General features: G+C 49.6%; 1 protein-coding gene across 1 annotated transcript in view; it reads left to right on the top strand.

Moving 5' to 3' along the window:
- Nucleotides 1-21,858, top strand: part of LOC134949658 (connector enhancer of kinase suppressor of ras 2-like) — a 766,590-nt gene that overhangs the window by 539,145 nt on the left and 205,587 nt on the right. The gene's annotated exons all lie outside the window — the stretch shown is intronic.

Genomic DNA, 21,858 nt, shown 5'->3' with positions numbered 1-21,858 from the left:
GAGTGCGGCTGCCAGTGCTCAGCATGTCCCCCTGAACTCTGCTGCAGCCGCTAGTCTGTGAGGCGGGTAGTGTGAGTTCCGCTTACAGTCAGCGGCTGCGGTGTCACCAGAGAGTGTACGGGGAGAAGGGAGGGAGGGGACTGGGCGGAGAGAGGGAGGGGACTGGGCGGAGAGAGGGAGGGGACTGTTCCTGGCCAGATCTGTGCCTGTGACTCCGCCCAGCGTTACGGGCACAGAGTCACAGACTTGGGCAAATATATAGGAGATATGCCACACAGTCATGCCTCTAATTGATACTATGCCACACAGTCATGCCTCTAATTGATACTATGCCACACAGTCATGCCTCTAATTGATACTATGCCACACAGTCATGCCTCTAATTGATAATATGCCACACAGTCATGCCTCTAATTGATAATATACCACACAGTCATGCCTCTAATCGATAATATACCACACAGTCATGCCTCTAATCGATAATATACCACACAGTCATGCCTCTAATTGATAATATACCACACAGTCATGCCTCTAATCGATAATATACCACACAGTCATGCCTCTAATTGATAATATACCACACAGAAGTGCCCCAGTTGATAATATGCCGCACAGCGGTGCCCTCAATTGATAATGTCTTATTACAGTGCCCACATTTGATAATATGCCATACAATATTGCCGCAATTGATAATATGCCACACAGCTATGCCTTCAAATCATATTATGTCACACATCTGTGCCCCCAATTAAAAGTAAGGGGTGGATCTGAGGAGTGAATAGTGTGATCCCCTCCCATAACACTTCTTACCTGCCCACTACTGTTGTCCACTATATAGCAGTGCAGCGGAAATGGCACATGGTGCAGATAGCGCAAGGGGCTCATTTGCGCTTGCCACGCTGTCGGTATGCCGGTGGTCGGGCTCCCGGCGCCGGTATGCTGGTCGCCGGGAGCCCGGCCGCCGGCATACCATACTACACCCCATGTTACATCTGCCCCACCTGCAGTGCACATGGTTTTGCCCAACTGCTAACAACTTTGCTGCTGCGATCAACTCTGAATTACCCCCATAGTGTCATGCGTACTTTTATGTGTAATATATTGCCAGAAAACGACACATCGTATCTCGTGTAACTTCCGCTGAATAGGAATATACCTAAGCGCCACGGTGGAGCCATTGAAGGGTTTCTGCAATGACAACTTGGAACATAAGTGTACAAATAATCCACGGGCAGGCATTGCATTATTTATTCTCAAGTCTCCTTCATTTGCGGACGCCCAGCAGACCGAGAGTCTTCAGGGTTCTGGAAGAGATGATTCATTACTTACAATTCGTCACACAAGTTCTTCAGCGCAAATAAGAATATTCTCTGGTGATATCTGCCAAATGCCCAATATGATCCGTAGTAATGTGCTGCCGGTCCTGCAAAATACATCCGGGAATACGGATCTTAAATGTCTCATTTTTCGGTGGAATTTAATATACTGTCTCTCCCAAATAACCAGTAAAACATGGGTCACAATTCAGCGCTGTCCTTATATAGAGATCTGCAGTGACCAACAAACAGTGAGTCTATGGGGGAGATTCAAATATTTGAAAAGTCAGTTGGGTGTCTGTCTATTAGATAGGAAAAAACAGACTCCCAACTGACTTTTCAAACATTTGAATACCCCCCTATGAACGCTCAATTAGCGCTAGCAGGGCGATATATGTATAATGTATGTGACAAAATGTGGCTATTTAAATGTGGTGTATCCTGTCAACATCATCACGTCAACACTGACGATATAAGAATGTCGACAAAACATTCCTGGTGGTTTAGGGTGACTTTCAGGGTCCGACGACTCCAGTGAGTTTTCCGGTTCCAGCAGTGACGTCCTGGTGACTTACAGCAGATTCTGCGGCACTTCCGGTGGTATCACTAATCCTGACCTCTAACCCTCCCCCTGGTGCCAAACCCTCACCTCGCCAGCACACTCTAACCCCCCCCCCCGTAGCCTCAGAAGATGTGGGTGTTACAATGTAGCAGGGACTGATGTGTTATAGTAAAACATACATCATTCATGTCACCTGCGTGCCTGTGTGTTTGTATGTAAGACTGTCAGACCTGGTTATCGTGATCTGGTGGGTGACATCATCATTGTGCGGTCAGCCAACCACAGGCTCTTCCATTCTCCTTTCTCGGGTCCCACTGGTTGGGCCCAATGAGCAGCTGCTTTCAGGCTCCAGATGATAAGTTAGTGACTGTTTGTTCTATACCCTGCTGTCTTCCATGCAACTGCACAGCGCTACTGCTGGGGCACGAGGCGTATCCAGTCCTAGGACTGGGTCAGCAGATACTGGGATAGCAGAGGCATCCGCAGGACCTTCCTATACCAATCACAATGGACGGCCCAATGACATAGGGGGTCATTCCGAGTTGATCGCTCGTTGCCGATTTTCGCAGCTATCAGGTGAAAAAACGGCATTTCTGCGCATGCGTATGGCCAGCAATGCGCACGCGCAACATACGGGTACAAAGCTCTTTGTGGTTGTGCTCAGGTTCTAGCGAAGTTTTCCTTCACACTAACGGCCGCAAGAAGATTGACAGGAAGGGCGCGTTTCTGGGTGTCAACCAACTGTTTTCAGGCAGTGTCTGAAAAAACGCCGGCGTTGCTAGGGGGTTCGCTGGGTGGGTGTATGACGTCAAATCTGGACACGAATAGGCTGAAGTGATCGCAAGCGCTGAGTAGGTTCAGAGCTACTCTGAAGCTGCACAAACTGTTTTTGCAGAGCTCGGCTGCACATGCGTTCCCACTTCTGCTAAGCTAAAATACACTCCCCAGTGGGCGGCGGCATATCGTTTGCATTTTTTTACTACATATAGATTTTTTTTTTTGACTATTATTATTTTTTTTTTTATTACATTTTCTATTCTAGTAGTGGAAGTGGAAGCTCAGGCTCAGGCTTCCAGTCCACAATGTATGTGCGACCGCTACAGCTGGATTACATATATGTAAGATAGGCCAGCAAAGCGCTATGTGCAGCCTTATCCGCTGCCAGCCAGTAACGCCAGGGAGCGGAGCATCACTTAGCTGCCCTCACACCATTTCCTGCTCTTCATATCCATGCAGCAGTAGAAAACCAGCCTTATCACATATTGATAAATAGGCCTATTAGTCTGTTTTGAAAAATAGGGGCGTGAAAGGATCCCTTACAGAGGCAGAACGTTGTGGAGGCTTTGTGCTTTATTTGCATGAATACCCTTTTGTATGCAGCCCGCTACATGCCCAGGTGACCCCCCAATACGCCCCACTGTTATCTCCGCACAGATACTTTATCCGTTTTATGGCCTGCACATCAGTCACAGTCCTGTACGCTCTCTCTTTCCTACCGGACCCTTAGTTTGGTCTCCACTCCGCGAAGCTCATTGGCAAATCTTGTTTAATTAAATGAATTCCCGCATGTGCGATTAGCGGCGAAGCAGACGCAGTCCAGGCCTGCATTCTGCGTGCTAACATTCTGATCAGCTGATGTGGCCGCAGGCTCCACCCATGCAGAGACAGCACCCTAACACCATCTCCCGCGCCAATAAAATCACCTGCACGGATACAGGTTTACAAAGATTACGCCGCATTTGCACAGCAAGGAGTAATAAATCCTTTCCTAGTGGGGAAGAGCAAATTATAGAATCAAATATTGTTCCAGGAAATGGCCTGTTTAGTACAAAGCATAACCGTGAGATCTGCCGCAATATTTTAGACAGCTCCTCACAAATAAAAGAAAGCGATTCTGTTGCGCTTCGCTGCTCGGGAAGCAGGAGAGCGGAATACAAGCTCGGCAACAAGCTACATACAGGCTGAGCTGGTTCACCCCCTAATTATTCCCACAGCAGGAACAGCCAGACCCTCTCACGGAAAACCAGCGCTTTCATGTTTAACGCCGAACATATCTTTTTTTGCTTTTTCCCGGAAGAGCAGGCCTGTCACAGATCAGAAACCAGCGTGTGTCTGTGCGTGTGTGTGTGTGTGTGTGTCTGTGCGTGTTCATGTGTGTGTGTGTGTGTGTGTGCGTGCGTCTGGGGAATTTTCTTTGAAGTGCGCTTTAATTATTTTCTGTGTCTTTGCAGAGAAGCATCTCCGGGTTATCTTGATTAAATAATGCACATCAGTTCTACATCATTCCGCTTCTTCGTGACATCCCGGCGGTCCGGAGAACCGTCCTTTATCTCCTAACGCGCCCGTACTCACCATTTCTCTAACTTACATATTTACAAAAAATTAAATGGAATTTGGGTGGGGAATAATGAAATAAATTTTGTAATCTGCCTCCTAGGTCGGAGGCTCCGGACTGGCCCGAGCAGGTCCTGGCCAGTGATGTGTTCCATCAGCGTTCCGCGCACTTGGGATCGATGCAGCGTCCAAGGCGTTAATCGCATTAACAGTCGCACAGTTAGAGTAGAAAGCAGCTGTGGAAACATGCATCGCCTCAATAATACACAGGGGCCTACGTGTACGGAAGGAGTCATTGTATTTAGTTTACAATCGTATATTTTTCTTGAATTGGACTGAGAAACTGCACGGGTTATTACTGTAATCATGGTATAATTATCTGGTGAGAGATACTACAGAATACGGGAAAGGTTCTCTAGCTGAGACAGACTTCACACACTTTATGGCAGTGCTCAGGGGTTATCCCAGTAGCCGGGCAGCTTTTGTAAAGTGTATTAAGCCGTACGAGGGGCGGATATTACTGTAATAAGAGTCTGAAGCTATCATTTTCATTTAATTATATTAAGTACATTTTAACCATACTTACCCACTCCTGATTTTTCGGGTAGTCCCCCGCACCCGTGAGCGGCCAAAGCTCTCTCATCCCACCTGCTACCCAGTGCAGTGGGCAGGATGAAGAGATTATGGTGGTCATTCTGAGTTGATCGCTAGCTGCATTCGGTCGCTGTGCAGCGATGAAGCAAAAAAAAACGGTACTTCTGCGCATGCGTATGCAGCGCAATGCGCACGCGCGACGTAATATTACAACGACCGATGTAGTTTCACACAAGGTTTAGTGAAGCATTTCAGTCGCACTGCTGGCCGCAGAGTGATTGACATGAAGTGGGCGTTTTCAGGGAGTGTTCGAAAAAAACGCAGGCGTGCCAGGAAAAACGCAGGCGTGGCTGGGAGAACGCAGTGCGTGTTTGTGACGTCAAAACAGGAACTGAACAGTCTGAAGTGATCGCAAGCGCTGAGTAGGTATTGGGCTACTCTAAAACTGCACAAAAAAATTATGCTGCCGCTCTGCGATCCTTTCGTTCGCACTTCTGCTAAGCTAAAATACACTCCCAGTGGGAGGCGGCATAGCGTTTGCACGGCTGCTAAAAACTGATAGCGAGCGAACAACTTGGAATGACCCCCTATACCCATAATTTTCATCTCCATAGAGGAGGGGATGGGGCTAAATAATGCGAAAACACATATTTTAACCATGACCCCTTCCTGAGAATTTGCGGCATTTTGCCACGCCAGAGGTGGGCCTACATGCCAACCTGGCCCTGCCCCCTGAAGTGGCCAGCAGAGTCTACCTCCAGGCTTATCCCAGAGAGGAGATTTTAAAAGTAGATAAATACAATTTTAACTCTGTTCCCCTTCTATGTACTCCCCTTCTGCACCCACACAGTGCTGCTTTCTTATTCCCCATTGGTCAGAGCCGTGCGGTGGCTCGTTATCTGTCAGCTGCCTCACAGCTCCGCCGTTTTCTCCTTTGACTCAGTAACTGATACAGAACGGGTCCCCTGAGCACAGATGTGACTTTAGGGAGAAGACAGAAGTCACCCTGTGCTAGGTCTGGTGAGTATGGCGGGTATCTAGCACTGCAATCTGCTTCTCGGCCAAACACTGCCTCACGCAGGGGCATATTCATCATGAAAAAATTGTGAAATGAGAATTTTTCGTTTTATTTCTTTCTATTCTCACCCTCTCATTTCCACATTTATTTCGATATCCTTCATTCTTCTATAAGAATTGAATCGATTCAGAAAAACTGCTCCTTTTGCGGAAACAGCAATTCGGGAATCGATATAATTGTCCGGCGCTGTATTTTTTTCTCAGTCTCCGGAGCGAGCGTGCGCTGCAGCCGTACCCGGGGGAGTGAACAGGATCCGCCGCTGAAGGGAGGACTGGTGGGGAGCCTGGCCCGCCGCTGGGATATGTGTGAGCCTGGAGCTGCCTCCGAAAAGGGCACACTCTGCCGCCGCATAAATCCTGGGGACACTTGAGAACCAGGATCAGCTGAAAGGGGTCTGCTGCTGCCCGGCTGCTGCCGGCAGAGCTGCCAAGAAAATCCTGGGCCCCGGTGCAACAACTTCCTAGGCACCCGTGCACCCCCTGGAGGGGGTGTGACCACAGCATGCTGGGGGAATGGCCACACCTCTTTGGGGGCGTGTCAACACATGGGAAGCACCCACTCACAGGGCCATGGCATGCCTCCCAGCCAGGGCAGTAGAGAGCATGGCTGGGCCAAGGTACTTTTCAGGGGGTGTGGCCTAAGCACAGGAGATGTGGTCATGCACTTTTAGAAAAAAATACAGACAAAAATTGTATTTTAAGCACTTCCCTGGCCACATTGCAGCCCAGCATACAGCAGCATGTTCTGGGCTGAGAAGAAAAGCTGCAGCTGCTGCTTCCAGGTAAGGAGGGGGTGGGGAAACTGGGCCCCCATTGGGCCTCTCCATCAGACCTAGGCCCGGGTAATTTGTACCCTCCCCCCCCCCCTCTCTCTCGGTGCCATTGGCTGCCGGTGGACACACAGCGGGTGGGAAGCCGAAGGGGACGAGGAGGTACGAGCAAGGGAGACAGCCGGGACTGTCGGCCACACAGCGGGAGGGAAGAGGGAGGAGCTAACAGCACAGCGGCCGGTTGAACACAGATCCTGCCGCTACGTGCTGGCAGCTAGCCAGAATACATACAAACTGCCCGCTGCCAGCCGCTTGTGCTCCTTCGGGAAACTGAACGCCATCTCAGGATGGCGATCAGTTTCACTAACAAAATCCCCAAAAATTGCTTCTTTGGAGTTTGATGAATATACTAATTTCTACATCCCCAGGCTGTAACAAAGGCGATATCAGTCATATCTCATTTGTAGCAGCTTTGATGAATGACGATTAGTGAAAAAATTTAGAATTTGATAAAATTATCAACATTTTGTGATAGTAAATAATGCCCCAGAGAGCGCTATGTATGAAACGCATACCTCCCAACTGTCCCGATTATCATGTGACCATACCGTTTGTGGGACTGCCTCGCTGTCCCACCTGTGGGTCGCAGTGTCGTCTCACAGTGGAGGGGGGGGGGGCAGTTGAGAAGCTCCTGTCACCCGCTGCTCTGTCAGTGAATAGACACTGGGCATGGCCACACTGTGACAATAATGGAGGTGTGGCAAGCTGAAATGCACTGAAAGTGACCCGTTTGGGTGCCTAAACTGGACTTTTCGCGATCGCGCCTATGACTTTAGTCGGGTTTAGCAGCTTTACGCGGCTAAACCCGACTGCCATGGGCGCGATATACGTGAAAGCGGGGGACAATTGAATATCGGCCCACAATCTCCCGTCTAAAGTGACGGGCGTGATATTATAATTGGATTCCGCCCTTTGATTCTGATCCGGGTATAGGGTGCCTCATCAGCGCAGATAGACGGTGGAGTTCCTGTCACTGTAAATGGTCATTACAGACAATTAAAGGGAACACATTATTCTAAAGATGGAACAATAATGCATAAACACAGTCTGAGGAAGTGGTCAGATTGCCCATGAAACGCGTCACAGAAGTTTATGCGCACCTTACTCTAATGAACCTATATTGTGATGATGTTTTAATAAATTTAAAGAAGTTAAAGAAGCAATTGGGATTCTTCAATTATTGGGACCTGTGCCATAAAGACTCTTTCTTTTGATAGCATACACTACCAGTTGATGAAATAGTTTTCCAAGTGAGAGGGCGCAAGTCAACCTATTGAAAGCTATTTTGCAAAAATTCCTCCGGAACACTCCCCAGCAATGGCGGCTGCCGATGTGAGCGCTGCAGATGGCGTATGCGCAGAACGGCCCCAGCTCACAATACAGAAGTGCTTTAGCGGTTATTTCTCTTCTTCCCACGTCACAGGGACGAGCGCCTCTCAGAGCGCCTCTCAGAGCGCCTCTCCCTGCGTGTGATTGTTAGTACATTCCTGCAAATGTTCATTTGTAGCAAATAGCGGCAATAAGAAAATCTAATTATCAGGTCCAAAGCTGGATAATTAGTAAATATGCCCCATAGCTAGAAACGGAGTCACTGTGAATGTCTAAAATAAGAGAATATGTACAAAGAACCAATAAAGCTGCAGGAACATTATCATTTATTGATGGTCTCAATATATATAAATACAATTCCCCGGGTTGGCGTTGCTGGAATAAATGTTCGCTCGTCTTTAATTAAATCTGTGAAACATTTTTGTCATGAGTTTTCTGCCTCCTATAATGGAACAAAGCACATTTACAATTACAGTTGCTGTAAGATAATACGTGTTATTATTTGTATTACTGCAAATTGCAGCCGGAGCACTTGTAAACTGGTGCTGAGAACATTATTAAAAGTGATAATTCACCTTATCTAGCGAGCAGCGAATATCTCACCCAGCTCCAGGAAAGTGCTGAGCGCTTAGTGGCTAACTTATTTTTTCCTGCGTATTTATTTTGGGACAAATCGGCGACTTCTCCTCGTCGGTCTCCCTGTTACTCCACCGTCTTCCTTGTTTGTAGTATTATCACCTTTTTATTTACAGTAGGTAAGCCGTATCATATCACACAGCGCTCTGTAGAGAATATTCACATCCATATCATTTACTGTACATCTGCTACAAAGGAGCTTGCAATCTAGATTTTCCGTAGTGTCATCTGTCTACTCTGAACTAGATCTGCGCCACATGAATCCTGGGCGGCCCCTTAGGGGTCAGAACTACGGTTGCCTCCTAGCAAGTTTTCACTGTACAGTGCAGCTTTGAGACCCTTGTCGGCCTTACATCCCGGTTCTTATTTCACACATCAGAAATGGGACATTTATGACAATATAATATCTGCGGGAGGTTGCACTGAGGGCTCATAGGACAAGAGGGGGGGGGGGGGCGCTGTTTTCGCATTATTAAGACACTTTTCTAGTACAGTTATTTACCAAAAGCTGAAAGCAGGAGATATCAGATATGTCTCTTGCATTCCGCTAGGTAACACAGAATGACACAGTTCCCATAATACTGAAAAGTCATTACATCTGGGGCAATTTATCAAGCTCCAACAGGCTTGGGTTTTGTGAGCTTTACTCCGATAGCCAACGTCAGGTGCAGATGGCGTTAGTCGCTGTAGCCCATAGGCCGCAGTATTACCAAAGGAGAATGCTGCCATGACTTTAATGGTAAATTGCCCTGTTGAGTCATCAGTTATCGCTGCAAATAGTGGCTGTAAGAAATGATCATTGATGGGGTAAAAAATGTGTGACCATTAATGAATAGGCCCCATATGTGATTCTATACTCATTCCAAAGAGGGATAATAACATGGGATCACAGTGCGATCCTGCTATATAAGGAGCAGGGTGGGGTAGGAGTGCAGTTATGACATAGAGGATCATCAACTTCTCACTTATATCCCACTATCAAAGGTGTAACAAGGGAGAGGCGAGTGGGGCGAGTGCCAAACCCTAACATAAGGCTTCATCCAGAATTGAAAAAACAAAGTTTTCATTTATTGAGATGTTGCGGCGGGCACTTTTCGTGTTTTGGTTTTGGTTCTAATTCCACTTTCGTGTTTTGGTTTTGGCTAAACCACCCTTTCGTGTTTTAGTTTTGGTTTTGGATCTGGATGATTTTTTTGGGGGAAAACATAAAAACGGCTAACATCACAGAATTTGGGGGTAATTTTGCTCCTACGGTATTATTAACCTCAATAACAATAATTTCCACTCATTTCCAGTCTATTCTGAACACCTCACACCTCACAATATTGTTTTTAGGCCAAAAGGTTGCACCGAGGTTGCTGGATGACTAAGCTAAGCGACACAAGTGGACAACACAAACACCTGGCCCATCTAGGAGTGGCACTGAAGTGGCAGACAGGAGGGCAGATATAAAAAAAAAAGGCCCCAAACAGTACATCATGCAAAGGTGTAGAAGAGGTGCAATGAGGTAGCTGTATGACTAAGCCAAGCAACACAAACAATTGGCCCATCTAGGCGTGGCACTGCAGTGGCAGACAGGAGGGCAGATATAAAAAAAGGCGCCAAACAGCACATCATGCAAAGGTGTAGAAGAGGTGCAATGAGGTAGCTGTATGACTAAGCCAAGCAACACAAACAATTGGCCCATCTAGGCGTGGCACTGCAGTGGCAGACAGGAGGGCAGATATAAAAAAAAAGGCCCCTAACAGCACATGATGCAAAGAAGAAAAAGAATTGCAATGAGGTAGTTGTATGAAGCCAAGCGACACAAACAATTGGCCCATCTAGGCGTGGCACTGCAGTGGCAGACATAAAAAAAAGGTGCCATACAGCACATCATGCAGAGCTGTAGAAGAGGTGCAATAAGGTAGCTGTATGACTAAGCCAAGCAACACAAACAATTGGCCCATGTAGGCGTGGCACTGCAGTGGCAGACAGGAGGGCAGATATAAGAAAAAGGCCCCTAACAGCACATGATGCAAAGAAGATAAAAAGGTGCACCGAGGTTGCTGTATGACTAAGCTAAGCGACACAACCACCTGGCCCATCTAGTAGTGTCACGCAGTGGCTGAATGTCGAGAGTGGGCCGCAATTGTTCGGTCCACTGACAGCATCTCCAGCACTTTTAAAGAAATCTGCAATTGGTGGACTTATACGGCAGTACCCCAGTACTAATACAGCAGCACCCCTGGACTCATACGGCAGTGTCAGACAGGATGGCACTTTTCAAAAACTAGGCCCCAAACAGCACCTCATTCAAAGATGTCGAAGAGGTGCAATGAGGTAGCTGTATGACTAAGCCAAGCGACACAAACAATTCCAACTGTAATCATACATCCAAATCACTGGAATTATACGTCCAAATCACTGGAATTAATTGGCAAAATCACTGGAATTATACGTCCAAATCACTGTAATTAATTGGCAAGATCACTGTAATTATACGTCCAAATCACTGGAATTAATTGGCAAGATCACTGTAATTAGTAATTATACGTCCAAATCACTGGAATTAATTGGCAAAATCACTGTAATTATACGTCCAAATCACTGGAATTAATTGGCAAGATCACTGGAATTAATAATTATACGTCCAAATCACTGGAATTAATTGGCAAAATCACTGTAATTAATAATTATACGTCCAAATCACTGGAATTAATTGGCAAGATCACTGTAATTAATAATTATACATCCAAATCACTGGAATTAATTGTCAAAATCACTGTAATTATACGTCCAAATCACTGAAATTAAATGGCAAAATCTCGCTATCGCCTGCCTAGTGAAGTGGAATCTAGATGGGATTTGGTACCGGGGACACAATATCTCCATCAATTGTCTAAATCCCACTGCACTAATGGCGGATACCGGGCGCACGTCTAACACCAACATAAGTGTCAAAGCCTCAGTTATGAGGGCTTGCATCGTCATGTGAAGCCATGAACATAGGCCAGGGCATCAGCCGTTCCTTGCCACTCCGTGTCCTAAATGGCATATTGGCAAGTTTATGTTTCTCCTCAGACCATTTAAATTTCTTTATTTGGGTCTTTTTACTGAACTTTGGCTTTTTGGATTTTACAAGCCCTCTACTATCACAATGGGCATCGGCCTTGGCAGACGACGTTGATGGCATTTCATCGTCTATGTCATGACTAGTGGCAGCAGCTTCAGCACTAGGAGGAAGTGGTTCTTGATCTTTCCCTATTTTATCCTCCAAATGTTTGTTCTTCATTATTTTTCTGGAGTTATATAACACAATATGCGGCACAGGAGTGCATGCCCCTACACCTCACAGGGCAAACCCTAAAAATTATTTGGATTAAATATTAATAACTCCTTTATTTGGAATAAATAATATAAAGCACAGGACAGCACCACTGAACTTATATGGCAGCACCACTGGACTGGATTTATACGGAATTATATGGATTTATATGGAATTATACGGCAGGATAACTGGAACTATACGGCAGTATCACAGGAATTATATGGCAGTATCACAGGAATTATACGCCAGTATTCTGAGAACTATACGGCAATATCAAAGGAATTATACGTCAGTATCACGGGAATTATACGTCAGTATTCCGAGAATTATATGGCAATATCACAGGAATTATACGCCAGTATCACGGGAATTATACGGCAATATCACGGGAATTATACGCCAGTATCACGGGAATTATGCGGCATTAACACTGGATATATGGCAGCAGAGGACACCACCACTGTGACTGGTCACTGGACTGATGCTGCACAAGACACTACCCCTGGTCTAATGCAGGACAACACAGCAAAAATGCAAAGGACTTATACAGCATCCAGCAGCACTGGGGACATATAGCAGCAGAGAACACCAACACTGTGACTGGCTGGACTGATGCAGCACAATACACTGACTACACTGGACTGGACTGAGCAGCACAACACAGCACAAGACTCGCCACCCAACTTTCCCGCCCACACAGACACTGAGGACGGAGACACGTCCTCTCACTACACTCTCCGAGGCTGGAGTGAAAATGGGCGCGATACGCGGCTCCTTGTATGGAATCCAAATCCCGCGAGAATCCATCAGCGGGATGATGACGTTTTGCCTCGTTCGGGTTTCCGAGTCAGGCGGGAAATTCCAAGCCTGACTCGGATCCGGACTCGAATGGTGAAGTTCGGTACGGTTCGGTTCTCTGAGAACCGAACCCGCTCATCTCTAGTTTTCAAGGGGCAAAACGTTTTGTATTTGCCCTGGGCTCCATCTGCACTGGTTATGCCTCTGCCAGTGATACCCCTTTCACACAGCACAAATAACCCGGTATATTGCCAGTTCGACGCGGGTCGCTGTGCGGTGTGAAAGGGTCAATCCCGAATTCCGGGGTCACCTGACCCGGTAATTCAACATGGGAATAAAGAAGAGTTATTCCCGTGCTATTACCGGGTCAGGTGCAGTGTGAACGGGTTTCCCGGGCCTATTACTGCGTCAAGTGCAGTGTGAACAGGTTTCCCAGGTCTATTACCGGGTCAGGAGCAGTGTGAACGGGTTTTCCGGGCCTATTACCGGGTCAGATGCAGTGTGAACGGGTTTCCCGGGCCTATTATCGGGTCAGGTGCAGTGTGAACGGGTTTCCCGGCTCTATTACTGGGTCAGGTGCAGTGTGAACGGGTTTCCTGGGCCTATTACCAGGTCAGGTGCAGTGTGAACGGGTTTCCCAGGTCTATTACCGGGTGAGGTGCAGTGTGAACGGGTTTCCTGGGCCTATTACTGCGTCAGGTGCAGTGTGAACGGGTTTCCCGGGCCTATTATCGGGTGAGGTGCAGTGTGAACGGGTTTCCCAAGCCTATTACCGAGTCAGGTGCAGTGTGCACGGGTTTCCTGGGCCTATTACTGGGTCAGGTGCAGTGTGAACGGGTTTCCTGGGCCTATTACTGGGTCAGGTGCAGTGTGAACGGGTTTCCTGGGCTTATTACCGGGTCAGGTGCAGTGTGAACGTGTTTCCCGGGCCTATTATCGGGTCAGGTGCAGTGTGAACGGATTTCCCGGGCCTATTACCGGGTCAGGTGCAGTGTGAACGGGTTTCTCGGGTCTATTACCGGGTCAGGTGCAGTGTGAACGGGTTTCCCGGGCCTATTACCAGGTCAGGTGCAGTGTGAATGGGTTTCCCGGGTCTATTACTGGGTCAGGTGCAGTGTGAACGGGTTTCCCGGGCCTATTACTGGGTCAGGTGCAGTGTGAACGGGTTTCCCGGGTCTATTACCGGGTCAGGTGCAGTGTGCACGGGTTTCCCGGGTCTATTACCGAGTCAGGTGCAGTGTGCACGGGTTTCCTGGGCCTATTACCGGGTCAGGTGCAGTGTGAACGGGTTTCCCGGGCCTATTACCGGGTCAGGTGCAGTGTGAACGGGTTTTCCGGGTCTATTACCGAGTCAGGTGCAGTGTGCACGGGTTTCCTGGGCTTATTACCGGATCAGGTGCAGTGTGAACGGGTTTCCCGGGCCTATTACTGGGTCAGGTGCAGTGTGAACGGGTTTCCCGGGCCTATTACCGGGTCAGGTGCAGTGTGAACGGGTTTTCCAGGCCCATTACCGGGTCAGGTGCAGTGTGAACGGGTTTCCTGGGCCTATTACTGCGTCAGGTGCAGTGTGAACGGGTTTCCCAGGTCTATTACTGGGTCAGGTGCAGTGTGGACGGGTTTCCTGGGCCTATTATCGGGTCAGGTGCAGTGTGAACGGGTTTCCCGGGCCTATTACTGGGTCAGGTGCAGTGTGAACAGGTTTCCCGGGTCTATTACCGAGTCAGGTGCAGTGTGCACGGGTTTCCTGGGCCTATTACCGGGTCAGGTGCAGTGTGAACGGGTTTCCCGGGCCTATTATCTGGTCAGGTGCAGTGTGCACGGGTTTCCTGGGCCTATTACTGCGTCAGGTGCAGTGTGAACGGGTTTCCCGGGCCTATTATCTGGTCAGGTGCAGTGTTAACGGGTTTCCCGGGCCTATTATCGGGTGAAGTGCAGTGTGAACGGGTTTCCCAAGCCTATTACCGAGTCAGGTGCAGTGTGCACGGGTTTCCTGGGCCTATTACTGGGTCAGGTGCAGTGTGAACGGGTTTCCTGGGCCTATTACTGGGTCAGGTGCAGTGTGAACGGGTTTCCTGGGCTTATTACCGGGTCAGGTGCAGTGTGAACGTGTTTCCCGGGCCTATTATCGGGTCAGGTGCAGTGTGAACGGGTTTCCCGGGCCTATTACCGGGTCAGGTGCAGTGTGAACGGGTTTCTCGGGTCTATTACCGGGTCAGGTGCAGTGTGAACGGGTTTCCCGGGCCTATTACCAGGTCAGGTGCAGTGTGAATGGGTTTCCCGGGTCTATTACTGGGTCAGGTGCAGTGTGAACGGGTTTCCCGGGCCTATTACTGGGTCAGGTGCAGTGTGAACGGGTTTCCCGGGTCTATTACCGGGTCAGGTGCAGTGTGCACGGGTTTCCCGGGCCTATTACCGGGTCAGGTGCAGTGTGAACGGGTTTCCCGGGTCTATTACCGAGTCAGGTGCAGTGTGCACGGGTTTCCTGGGCCTATTACCGGGTCAGGTGCAGTGTGAACGGGTTTCCCGGGCCTATTACCGGGTCAGGTGCAGTGTGAACGGGTTTTCCGGGTCTATTACCGAGTCAGGTGCAGTGTGCACGGGTTTCCTGGGCTTATTACCGGATCAGGTGCAGTGTGAACGGGTTTCCCGGGCCTATTACTGGGTCAGGTGCAGTGTGAACGGGTTTCCCGGGCCTATTACCGGGTCAGGTGCAGTGTGAACGGGTTTTCCAGGCCCATTACCGGGTCAGGTGCAGTGTGAACGGGTTTCCTGGGCCTATTACTGCGTCAGGTGCAGTGTGAACGGGTTTCCCAGGTCTATTACTGGGTCAGGTGCAGTGTGGACGGGTTTCCTGGGCCTATTATCGGGTCAGGTGCAGTGTGAACGGGTTTCCCGGGCCTATTACTGGGTCAGGTGCAGTGTGAACAGGTTTCCCGGGTCTATTACCGAGTCAGGTGCAGTGTGCACGGGTTTCCTGGGCCTATTACCGGGTCAGGTGCAGTGTGCACGGGTTTCCCGGGCCTATTACTGGGTCAGGTGCAGTGTGAACGGGTTTCCTGGGCCTATTATCGGGCCAGGTGCAGTGTGAACGGGTTTCCCGGGCCTATTACCGGGTCAGGTGCAGTGTGAACGGGTTTCTCGGGTCTATTACCGGGTCAGGTGCAGTGTGAACGGGTTTCCCGGGCCTATTACCGGGTCAGGTGCAGTGTGAACGGGTTTTCCAGGCCCATTACCGGGTCAGGTGCAGTGTGAACGGGTTTCCCGGGTCTATTACTGGGTCAGGTGCAGTGTGAACGGGTTTCCCGGGCCTATTACTGGGTCAGGTGCAGTGTGAACGGGTTTCCCGGGTCTATTACCGGGTCAGGTGCAGTGTGCACGGGTTTCCCGGGCCTATTACCGGGTCAGGTGCAGTGTGAACGGGTTTCCCGGGTCTATTACCGAGTCAGGTGCAGTGTGCACGGGTTTCCTGGGCCTATTACCGGGTGAGGTGCAGTGTGAACGGGTTTCCCGGGCCTATTACCGGGTCAGGTGCAGTGTGAACGGGTTTTCCGGGTCTATTACCGAGTCAGGTGCAGTGTGCACGGGTTTCCTGGGCTTATTACCGGATCAGGTGCAGTGTGAACGGGTTTCCCGGGCCTATTACTGGCTCAGGTGCAGTGTGAACAGGTTTCCCGGGCCTATTACCGGGTCAGGTGCAGTGTGAACGGGTTTTCCAGGCCCATTACCGGGTCAGGTGCAGTGTGAACGGGTTTCCTGGGCCTATTACTGCGTCAGGTGCAGTGTGAACGGGTTTCCCAGGTCTATTACTGGGTCAGGTGCAGTGTGGACGGGTTTCCTGGGCCTATTATCGGGTCAGGTGCAGTGTGAACGGGTTTCCCGGGCCTATTACTGGGTCAGGTGCAGTGTGAACAGGTTTCCCGGGTCTATTACCGAGTCAGGTGCAGTGTGCACGGGTTTCCCGGGCCTATTACTGGGTCAGGTGCAGTGTGAACGGGTTTCCTGGGCCTATTACCGGGTCAGGTGCAGTGTGCTCGGGTTTCCCGGGCCTATTACTGGGTCAGGTGCAGTGTGAACGGGTTTCCTGGGCCTATTATCGGGCCAGGTGCAGTGTGAACGGGTTTCCCGGGCCTATTACTGGGTCAGGTGCAGTGTGAACAGGTTTCCCGGGTCTATTACCGAGTCAGGTGCAGTGTGCACGGGTTTCCTGGGCCTATTACCGGGTCAGGTGCAGTGTGCACGGGTTTGCCGGGCCTAATACTGGGTCAGGTGCAGTGTGAACGGGTATCCTGGGCCTATTATCGGGTCAGGTGCAGTGTGAACGGGTTTCCTGGGCCTATTACCGGGTCAGGTGCAGTGTGAACGGGTTTCCCGGGTCTATTACCGGGTCAGGTGCAGTGTGAATGGGTTTCCCGGGTCTATTACCGGGTCAGGTGCAGTGTGAACGGGTTTCCCGGGTCTATTACCGGGTCAGGTGCAGTGTGAACGGGTTTCCCGGGTCTATTACCGAGTCAGGTGCAGTGTGCATGGGTTTCCTGGGCCTATTACCGGGTCAGGTGCAGTGTGAACGGGTTTCCCGGGTCTATTACTGGGTCAGGTGCAGTGTGAACGGGTTTCCTGGGCCTATTACCGGGTGAGGTGCAGTGTGAACGGGTTTCCCGGGCCTATTACTGGGTCAGGTGCAGTGTGAACGGGTTTCCCGGGCCTATTACTGGGTCAGGTGCAGTGTGAACGGGTTTCCTGGGCCTATTACCAGGTCAGGTGCAGTGTGAACGGGTTTCCCGGGCCTATTACTGGGTCAGGTGCAGTGAGAACGGGTTTCCTGGGCCTATTACTGGGTCAGGTGCAGTGTGAACGGGTTTCCCGGGCCTATTACTGGGTCAGGTGCAGTGTGAACGGGTTTCCCGGGCCTATTACTGGGTCAGGTGCAGTGTGAACGGGTTTCCCGGGTCTATTACTGGGTCAGGTGCAGTGTGAACGGGTTTCCCCGGCCTATTACTGGGTCAGGTGCAGTGTGAACGGGTTTCCCGGGCCTATTACTGGGTCAGGTGCAGTGTGAACGGGTTTCCCGGGTCGATGCGACCCGATACCCGTTCACTGCATAGGGAGAGGCAGTGCAGAGATGATCTCATTTCCTAGCGCCGCCTCCGCACCCGACGCCACAGTCCCCGCCCCCGATGGCAACCCGACCCGGCAATATGGGTCGGGAAGCATGTTCTCAGGGTCCACTGCTGAGTTGCACCCGGGAAGGAACCTTTTCTAATTCCCGGGTGCGACCCGGCATTAGCGATCTGAAAGCGGTATAATTGCTCTGATGATTTTTTTTTTTTTTACTTATCTGCTGCCTATGCTGTTCATAGCCTATCTACTTGTGAGATGGAGATATCTGATGACAAAAAATGGTCAGACCTCCCACCTTCTCTCCTGTTCATTATACTCAGTAAGCAGCCACAGCTACCTAGGGGCATATTTCTCAGTTATTTGGGTTTTAGACCAGTTAATTACAATTTACTAATGCTGCTTTTCGCGGCAATAAGACATTACGGGGTCTATTTACTAAGCTTTGGATGGAGATAAAGTTGCTGGAGATAAAGTACCAGCCAATCGGCTCCTAATGGCAATGCCACAGGTTGTGTTTGCAAAATGACAGTTAGGAGCTGATTGGCTGGTACTTTATCTCCATCCAAGGGTTAGTAAATAGACCCCTTAGTTTTGCCTGGATGTATCAAACATCATCCCCAGACGCTCTGGAAGTAGCCTGCTCTGCGATGTGCTTGGAGTGCGGTGTCTGCGTCAGCGGTCTCATCACTCCTTTATCCGGACTACTGCGCATCTGTGGGCTACTGACCGCGCATATGTGGCAACTGCCAGGGAGGGGCCTGGTCATTTTCACAAGAACTTAGTCCATAGACAACAAACGCTAATGCCATATGGCCAAACGTACATTACACATTCTGGAGCTTGAGAAATCTGACAGCTGCACAGCCCTCGTAGGAACCTATGGGGGCTCCAGCTACTATTGGAATTAGAGATATCTGCTGCTGTCCCTCCATGGTACATCCAGGGGATTCTCAATATTTGTGGGTACCCTCGAAAATTGCTGTTTTCTGGGAATATCCCACAAATATTATTTGATAAATAGGCCCCTTAGTGCTTTAATTTGCTGAAACATTGTGCTGCTGCAGTGCATACGTAAGCCCCACTTCTAGCTGTGTACTCACTGTTTGTGTCACATTCTGAGGCGATATAATTCACATCAGTGCGCATGGAATTTACAGTATGAATGAAGGATTTGGTCTCCAAATGTGTACAAACCAGTCTCAAAGCAGAAGCTGGGACCTGCAGTCACAAGTGGGTCGCTTGGTGGTTCATTCAGATCGCACGCTGCCTTTTTTTGCAGCTGTGCGATTGGATCTGAACAACGCATGCATGCGGTCCGCAATGCGCAGGCGCGTCGGCCGCCAGCGACGGGGATCGCCGGGCAGTGACGACACTAACGAAGAAAGCAATCGTACCGGCGATCGCAAGAAGATTGACAGGCAGAAGGCGTTCGTGGGTGGCAACTCACTGTTTTCTGGGAGTGGTTGGAAAAACGCAGGCATGTCCGCCCGTTGCCAGAGAGGGTTCCTAACGTCTGCTCCGTCCAGGATCGTCGCAGCGGCTGAGTAATTCCTGTGCTGTGCAGAAACTGCAAAAACCTTTGTTTGTGCAGCTCACTGCAAAGCGATTACCCCCTCCCCTGTAGGCGGCGATTACCTGGACGCAGCAGTGCAAAAAACAGCCTGTGTGTGACCAGGTCTGACTTAGGCCCAATGTCATTATATTGCTGAAAAAAGCAACAAAACCAAAGATGGCTGACTGTGGGCCTAATTCAGACCTGATTGCTAGGCTGTGTTTTCGTACAGCGGGCGATGAGGTCTAAACTGCGCATGCATATGCACCGCAATGCGCAGGCGCGTCGCACGGGTACAAAGCGGATCGCTGCTCAGCGATGGGTTTGTGCGAAGAATCCATTCGCATGGGCGTTCGCAAGGAGATTGACAGGAAGAAGGCTTTTGTGGGTGTCAACTGACCGTTTTCAGGGAGGGGTTGGAAAAACGCAGGCGTGTCCAAGCCTTTGCAGGGAGGGCTCCTGACGTCAATTCCTGTCCCGGACAGGCTGATGTGATCGCAGCGGCTAAGTTCTGGGCTGCGCAGAGACTGCACAAAATCTGTTTGTACCGCTCTGCTACACATGCGATCGCACACTTGAAAAGCGAAAATACTCTCCCCTATAGGCGGGGACTATGCGAACGCAGAACTGCAAAAAAAACCTAGCGAGCGATCACGTCTGAAGTAGGCCCTGTGTCCGAACAGTGAGTAAGGAAGCCGGGACTCCCGCTCTGCGCTATAACGTTCACTGTAACGGTGTTGAGGCTCCTGATCCACAACATTCTGGTTCTAACCAGCTCGGCAGCCACGCAGCGCCTAAACTCCGACATCTGTAGGGAATATTGGCCCTCATTCCGAGTTGATCGGTCGCAAGGCGAATTTAGCAGAGTTACACACGCTAAGCCGCCGCCTACTGGGAGTGAATCTTAGCTTCTTAAAATTGCGACCGATGTATTCGCAATATTGCGATTACTAACTACTTAGCAGTTTCAGAGTAGCTTCAGACTTACTCTGCCTGTGCGATCAGTTCAGTGCTTGTCGTTCCTGGTTGACGTCACAAACACACCCAGCGTTCGCCCAGGCACTCCCACCGTTTCTCCGGCCACTCCTGCGTTTTTTCCGGAAACGGTAGCGTTTTCAGCCACACGCCCCTGAAACGCCGTGTTTCCGCCCAGTAACACCCATTTCCTGTCAATCACATTACGATCGCCGGAACGATGAAAAAGCCGTGAGTAAAATTACTTTCTACATAGCAAAGTTACTTGGCGCAGTCGCAGTGCGAACATTGCGCATGCGTACTAAGCGGATTTTCATTGCGATGCGATGAAAAATACCGAGCGAACAACTCGGAATGAGGGCCATTGTGACATTTTATGTGACCTTTTTTGTACAAATACAATAATTGTATTCAAAGATCCCCATATGGAATAATGCTCATCTCTTGCATGGAGGTGGGATGAGGTGAGTGATTTGGGTAAGTGATGCTAAGCCTGATTACAGGACCTCATGAAATACTGTCCAATGAAGTGGTCTTCAGATGCTTTATTATATATTAAGTCCACTTAATGGTAATTAGCTGTTTTGTAGAGTATAATAACCTGTGATTATATATAACTAGAACAGCAGCTTCCTTATACCTGCAGGTCAACTAGGACGTTGCGTTGTGACTTTGCTCCCTGGTACGGACCCAGCGTGCGCAGCCAGCGAGGCGCTACGGGCTGAACCATATTGCCATACAGTAGCACATGGGCTATCACCAGGGGCAGGCTTCAATAACCAATCATTTCCTAGCTTGGTAAATTGCCCAATATGCCAGGCTTCATAGAGAGGGACAATGGGGCAGATGTACCCAGCCTTAGAGAGAGATAAAGTACCAGCCAATCAGATCCTCACTGCCATGTTACAGGCTGTGTTTGAAAAATGGCAGGAGCTGATTGGCTGGTACTTTATCTCTCTCCACTTTATCACTCTCCAAGGTTTAGTACATATGTCCCATACAGAAAATATCTCTACATCAGTTCCCTCATAAAATAATCTCCACGCTACTGTACATGAAGACGTTCTCGGAGGATTGCTGAAAATGAAGAATAGACCCTTATGACGTTAGTTTCTGTTCAGGGTCAAACTGGTCCACAAGGGTACAGGGGAAACCACCGGTGGGCCCCACTGCCTGGGGGCCCACTCCTTCCTCTAGGGATCAGGTTCCACTGTGCACTTGTATTGGTACATAGGTTGCATTACACTGCACAAGTCTATTGTGTATTTCAAGCCTCTGTGGAGGCTGGCCACTCCCCCTTTGTAGGCTGGCCACACCCCTAAGTATGGGCCCTTACCACTGCATTCTCCTGGTGGGCCCTTCATGCCCCAGTCCGACACTGTTTCTGTTTATAAGATGTCCAAAGCTCTTTGATATGAGTAACA

This window comes from Pseudophryne corroboree, chromosome 8 (assembly GCF_028390025.1).
Source record: "Pseudophryne corroboree isolate aPseCor3 chromosome 8, aPseCor3.hap2, whole genome shotgun sequence".
NCBI classification, from domain to species: Eukaryota; Metazoa; Chordata; class Amphibia; order Anura; family Myobatrachidae; genus Pseudophryne; species Pseudophryne corroboree.
The sequence above is the reverse complement of the archived record's forward strand: the minus strand, read 5'-3'. Positions and strand labels throughout refer to the sequence as shown.